Source organism: Symphodus melops, assembly GCF_947650265.1.
Source record: "Symphodus melops genome assembly, chromosome: 11".
NCBI classification, from domain to species: domain Eukaryota; kingdom Metazoa; phylum Chordata; class Actinopteri; order Labriformes; family Labridae; genus Symphodus; species Symphodus melops.
In genome coordinates, this window is record NC_136701.1 from 24,086,322 (window position 1) to 24,092,321 (window position 6,000).

The following is a 6,000-nucleotide window of genomic DNA, read 5'->3' on the forward strand; positions in this document are numbered from 1 at the left end:
CCAGACTGTACTTTTCTGCATAAAGGCAGCTGCTGTAAACACTTCCCCTTCACCACAAATCAGTTTTTAAGTATACTTAACTGCAATCTCCTTCCAGCCCCATTCATCACACTGCTGCTTCTCCATTATCCAATTTACTGCGGAGCCCTTTGCCAGTAGAGACGACATCATATAGATGAGACATCAGTGTGATGTATGTCAGCCGTTTGCATCAGTCTCTCTGCGGCAGGGTCTTTAAATTCAGTTCATTGCAGAGGTTCAGAGTCTTTGTCTTTATGATAAATAATAATCCTGAGATTAATCCCAACACACACAGCGAGAATCATGACGCTAACAGGCTTAGCAGACGTCGACGATATAACACACTAGCACACAATCGTGAAATGAAGAGAAGTAATGTTTTTGCTGCTTTTGTGGGATTTCTCTGGAAGAATAAAATAAATGACGACAGAAGGAAGATCAGCTGACACAACGCCTGGCTGATAAGATGATAAATATATATAATATGATCTTTGTCATTATAAATGTAAAAAATGTTTGATAAAAGTTCAATAAATTTAAATGTGTAAATTCAGGACTCCAACACTGGGGAAAGGGGGCGCTAATGCTAGTTGCCATCTGACATGAAAGAGCCAATCACGTCACAGAATATCAAGAAAAGGTGACATTTGGCTTTACCTTCGGATCAGTTATTTCCTGGAGAAATTCAAAAATGCAAATAAACATTATGGGGCGGCTGTGGCTCAGTCGGTAGAGACGGTCGTCTCTCAATAGAACGGCCTAGGGTTCGATCCCCAGCTCCTGCAACAAGGATAAGGATAAACTCTATTGATCCCCCAATGGGGGAAATTCGGGTGTTACAGCAGCTCTAATAAACAGGTTAATACAAACAGCATCAATAGCAACAAAACACAGCTGATGTCCTTGGGTAAGTCACTAACTCGACACTACTTTAAGGATGACGTTGTTTTGTTTTCTTTTTGTTGGTCCTCGGTGGTCGAGGTCGTTCATACATTTAGATGACATCAGAGTTGGTATGCGAGCGCTCTGCGTCACGGTGGAGTCTAATCGGCTCAGTGTGTTCAAACTTTACTTCACAGGAGTTTCTCTAGCACTGCTGCTGCTCTGACACACAGTCTGCTCCCACAGGACCCAGGTCTGAATCTGACCGACATTCTGGATGAGGTTTGGTGTGTGTGCCTATGTGTGTGTGTGTGTGTGTGTGTGTGTGTGTGTGTGTGTGTGTGAGATGGATCTCTGCCATAGCTCAGGAGCTGAACAGATGGGAAGCCTGCAGTAGGTTTTTCCTGCTCGCATCAGGGGTGACTGAGAGTGTTGTTCAACCGCTGTCAGGGAATCCCGGACACACATCGTCAGAGTGCGTGTGTGTGTGTGTGTGTGTGTGTGTGTGTGTGTGTGTGTGTAGGTGTGTAGGTGTGTGTGTGTGTGTGAGAGAGAGAGAGAGGGAGACACATCAAGTTTTCAGCTCAGCAGGACTCATCCTCCCTCCGTCTCCTGGACTTGAGATTTCAATTTACAGTCCTTGACACTCGATTTTTCTAAGTGCCAGAAAAATGGAAGAATTCTTTTGACAACTTCTAGAAGCGTAAAAAAAAAAAAAAAAAAAGGGAAAACGAAGATAGAAAAGAAAAAGGTTTGCTTAAGTAGAAAAGGGCTAAAAATCACTGCACTGTCAGTTCTCTTTCTCTGTTTAAGTATCTTCTCAATAGAAGCAGATGATGAATCTGAATGGGGCTTCAGAGACTTTACACGGGTATTAAAGCACTCGGATGGTGCCGTGTTCAGTGTAACATCTTCACTTAGAAAAAAAAAAAAAGACTACCACAAGTGGATGTCATTGAAACGTTAACTTTAATTTGTTATCAAGAGAAGCTGATTAGCTCTTTGAAAAGTCTGGCTGAGAGTTAATTTAACAAAAGCTGAATTTGTGGACACTGTGGAGGACACGGACGTTTGATTGAGTCTTTCATCAGCTGGTATAGATCAAAGTTTGGTTGCATACAAAAACTGCTTTCACACTCGCGAATAACTCCTCAAGTTTCCAGAATGAGCTGCACGTGTGAACAGCTGAATGTTTCTCTCTCTCCTAGTTTTCACATACTCCATGAAGTGTTCGCCTCGGCGTGCTTCCTGCCCCACTGGATTCGTTTGTGGAAATAAACGCAGCCACGAGCTGTGCTCACATCACAGGAAAACTCAAAGACGATGATAAAGAGAAAAATGTGCAAACATTGTTTTGTCTCTCTGAGTTTGTTTTGACCTGTTTTGATGTCTTTTTAAAGACGTGAAGGAAAAACACAATCGTGAGGCCGTGTGTTGTGTTTTATTTTGAAATTCTCGGGACGCTCCGTGTGTTTCCTTGTCTTGGCTCGATCTGTTCTGTCCAGCTTGTTGACGCCTGCAGCGTACTCCGTCAGACTTGCAATCATTGTGTGGAGCGGCTGCAAACAGCAGCGTGGCGAGCTGCGCTGACGGACCACGCCGCACAGAGCATGTGGAAAATCTGGAGTCAGGCTTCATCAGAAGTTTCACTTTCCAGCCCAGTTCAGTGAATGTCTGCAGAAAGTCCAAGTGAGCTGATGTGAGAACGAAGCCGGATTTAATCAGGAGAATTCACCTGGAGTAAGTGGGAGGGGTTTAGTCCCTTCGATGGGTGCACAACCACAGATGCATGCGACCACTGCGATCTTGTTGCATGCAATTAAACTGCTTCATGATGTTTCCTGTTCTCTTGTGTTGTTATAGTGATTCTGTTGAACTGCACATCGCAGTGATATACAGGCACATATTCTCATTATAGCGTTGCATACTGCGGGTACACTGTGGGGGCTCGGAGCAGCTCAGACACCCAACCTGCAAGACTGAACGCTACCGCAGGTCATTTATTCCATCTGCAGTCAGACTGTTTAACAGCATCACAACATGACTCTGTATAAGAACCATCAATATCATTAATGTTACACACTGTGTGTGTTTGTAATCTGATCCGTCTCTCCACAAGTGGAAGTGTACAGTACATAGTGTTAATGCCTCGTCTTATTTAATTCTATTGTATTTTTCTTCCTTTATTTAAGTCATGTAAACTTGCTGCTTGATGCTGTTTATATTTCTTTCTTTTTTTTTGGAGCTGCTGCAACAAACAAATTTCAATAAAGTTTATCCTTGTTAAGTTTATCCTCGTTATGGCAGACTCGGTTGCTCCGTCCGCTACTTCCACGACGTTCTTTTCACTTTATGTCTTCCCTCAGGAGAACACCCCATGCGATGCATTTATTTCAATTTAATTGATTTATTATGCAAACCTGAGAAATAGCTTTAGCTAGATTACTCTCTGCACCTGGTGAAGCTGCTAAAACACGAGACAACAATGCAACTGGAAACGATGCAGCCTAACGTTACATCTCAATCTGTTACGGGTGGATGTACATCCCAGGATGCTCCTTGTTCAATCATGCTCCCTTTATCTCTTCTTAGCTTCACCCGTCACCGTCCTCCATGTCTTAAGCCAAACATTATGGAGACGAGCTAACTGGCTAGCACTGCAAAGCTGTGAACGCTTTACGTGAGAGAACTAAAGCTCGCTGCCAGACTCTCAGGACCAGGACGATATGTGAACATCGGAGGGAGGATAGTCTCTCTGTTGAAAGTTGTTTAACTTGTACATCATCTTTGAAATGATTATATTAACATGGAAAAGTTACATATTGGTAATTTAAAACTGTCGAGCATAAAGTATATGACAACTCTCCTGTCTGCAACCACAAACTGCTCAATAAAAGGTGTCTCCTTCGCTGCATTTCACACACTGTGTCACCTGATTAAACAGAGAGACGAGTCTCCCGGGCGGCTTTATGACTCGACAAGGAGGACGGAGCAATCCAGCGTTTAGTGATTTTTGATGACAACAGATGGTGGAAGGAAAAGAGAAACAGGCTGATTACTTCAAACATGTTAATCTTCATCCGTCACGCTTAAAACACAGGAAAAGGAGCGAGGACTTGTCAGGTATCGACAGGGTTTGTTAAAATAAGAATATAAAATTCATAAAGTGCTACACAAACCGTCCTCTGAAGCAGCAGCGGTGGTGATTAGTCCCTGCATGAAATTCAATTTCCACAGGAGGAAGCTTCATTAAAAATGTATCTATTCAAATACTATGAGGCATTTCGACTGCTCTGACCAAATTTACTGGAGATTTGTCTCTTGGGATGAATGAAAAAAAACAAAAAAAAAACAGTTTTGACTAATCTTTATATTATGTTTCTGGCATCCACTCATTAGGATGATTAGGAGCTGCCAGGGTTTTGTTCAACAAATATTTTTGTTTCTGCAGAGACGGTTTTATTTTAGATTTTCTGTTGAATATTCAAGAGCCAAAGCAAATTAAATGGGGACAAATTCACATTTGTTTATTCACAGTCTAATGAGAAAATTACTAAAATAGGACACTTTTTTTTAGTAGTAGTTAATCAGTGACATGTTTTGGATGAGTTGCCTCATTTGTCATACAGAATAATGTTCATACTACAATTCATTTAGCTTTTATCCAAAGCGATTCACCTCAGAGAGTAAGAACAACACAAGCAGGTTTCTAGAAAAGAGGAAACAACGTCAGGAAGTGCAAACAAACAGCTTTAAGTCTGATCGGACACACAGGTTGCCGACAGGAAGTGACCACAGGTTGCCGACAGGAAGTTACCAAAAACAGCACGGCATTGACGGCTTTTCTTGAGAGTTCTAATCAGCATCAAAACCAATCCTAAAATCGTCGTTATCAAACAAAACCATCGTCATCATCGTTTCATAAAGAGCTGGGTCTTTAGCTTTTTCTTAAAGGTGCAGATCAAATGGAGTTTGGGAATTCGTTCCACCACAGGGGGGCGACAGAGTCTAGTTAGCGCATCAAGACCCTGTTGTAAAGATTGGATCAGACGCCTTTCATTGGCGGGGAGGGAGTGTAGACCTGGATGAGCTGATTTTGTCTCTTCATGCTCGCTGTAACTTGGACGTACGAGACGGTTTGTTGGTCGGAGCCTCAGTCGTCTGCCACTCTCATCGTCGAGCTCGAGGATCGCTCAACGTCAAAAATATAGTGTAAAGCTGCAGTTTGAGAAAAAAGAGATGCACTTAATCCATCAGATTTGGAAAAAGCAACTCATTGAGTAAACTTTTTCTGAAGTCGGATAATTTTATGCAGCAAAGTTGGAAAACAAAATGTTCAGTACAGGTTTGTGATCCAGTTTATGTAAAGCCACATTATCCAATTTGTGTCGTGACGTACACGTTGTGCCCCGGAGTATTTGTTCTTATCATATCAATGTTGTGTTGTTATATCATGTAGGTACACGGAAGAAAAGGTCAGCAGGAAGACTGCTTCTCTTCCTAATTTAATTCACTTTGTCTGCTTTATGTAACAAAGAATATCAGACCCGAGCACCAACAACCATAAACCATCGTTACCCAAATACAGTCATCCAGAGTCCAGGTGAGGCCTTAACTTCATCTTAACTAACACAGACACCTAACTGCATGAGGACCCATTCAAATTGCCAATTGCCTTACATGGCCTATAGTGCCAGATGTATGTGACTAGTCATGCAATATATTAGTCATGCAGCACAGGCAGTGACTCGTTGGCGTCACCATTCGCTGTAAATGGGGTCCCTGTGGGCATTACTACACAGTGTATCAAGGAAGCTTACATAAGCATGCTTCCACTGGAGATGGTTTTACCTCCAGAGCGAAGAAGGGGACAAAGACTGGAACAGGAGTAGGCTGGGAGAAAGAATTCATTTGTCTCTCCTCCACATAAATAACCCAGGACTGGATCAAATGTCAAATTAAATGGCTGAGGTCTGGAGAAGGCGCGTTATTGATTTCCAAAGTCAGGCGGTAAATGGGGAGAAAATAAAGGAAAGAATTAAGGCTGATTTGGCTGCACTGGTCCCAGACAATAGGCAGTCCCAGTGCCCAGACTAG